Source organism: Rhinolophus ferrumequinum, chromosome 4 (genome assembly GCF_004115265.2).
Source record: "Rhinolophus ferrumequinum isolate MPI-CBG mRhiFer1 chromosome 4, mRhiFer1_v1.p, whole genome shotgun sequence".
Lineage (NCBI taxonomy): Eukaryota > Metazoa > Chordata > Mammalia > Chiroptera > Rhinolophidae > Rhinolophus > Rhinolophus ferrumequinum.
The window spans coordinates 101910019-101910907 of record NC_046287.1 but is presented as its reverse complement, the minus strand read 5'-3'; the positions used below and the strand labels follow the sequence as shown (position 1 = coordinate 101910907).

General features: G+C 59.7%; 1 non-coding gene across 1 annotated transcript; it reads left to right on the top strand.

Annotated features, from left to right (window-relative positions):
• Positions 1–507: 507 nt before the first annotated feature.
• TRNAN-GUU (transfer RNA asparagine (anticodon GUU)) lies at positions 508–581 on the top strand. The gene has a single exon. It is a non-coding gene; the product is annotated as a tRNA-Asn (tRNA).
• The last annotated feature ends 308 nt before the right edge of the window (positions 582–889 follow it).

Genomic DNA, 889 nt, shown 5'->3' with positions numbered 1-889 from the left:
TGTACCAGACACAGACAGACAGACGGCAAGTTCACGGACACACTACGTCCGTGGTAGGGAAAAGTTACGGGGGGTGGTTAGGGACAAAAATGTCCCAGGGGAGGGACAATCGCACAAGCACGCACACACGCACACGCGTGCACACTCACACACACGTGCGCACACATGCAAGCGCGCGCGCACAGCGGAGAAGCCTCTCTGAAGTCTGGCCCCGCGGCCGTGGCTGCGGCCCCTCGGCCGACACAGCACTCACTGTCCTCTCGCAGGATCTGTCGCATTTGGTTTGGCGACTTCGCCTCCTTCCCAGGCGGGCGTGCCACCGTCACCCCGCAAGGCAGCACCGGCGCTGACACGGAGCCGAGCGGGCGCCCTCCCTGCAGCCCGGCTGCCCGGGTGCCCCTCCCGCGTGCGCTCGCTCCTCCTGGGCCCGCGCGGTGACGCCTGGGGCAGCCAGAGAGGCGTGGCCGCGAGAATCTGTACGTAGCACAGGGCAGCTTTGGTAGCTGAGTCTCTGTGGCGCAATCGGTTAGCGCGTTCGGCTGTTAACCGAAAGGTTGGTGGTTCGAGCCCACCCAGGGACGCGGCGCTTGTTTTCTTGAGACAACCTGTGCGTGGCTTCATTTTAATGCCACCACTGAGACATTTTTAATGGAATCAGAAGTACGGCGCTACAAGGTTCTAGCACAGAAGACACTGAGTGGTCTAAGAGCGACAGGGCTTCTGCCCTGGCGGCCGAGGGTTTCTTAATTCTATTCCTACCGTGCATCCAGGGGAAATTTGCACACAGGCTTCAGGAGGCCTGCCCAAGGTTGTTCACCCACAGCAGTTATTGTAATGGAAACAAAAATTTGCCTACGGACAGGTGAATGAATGAATGCCACTGGTTTCT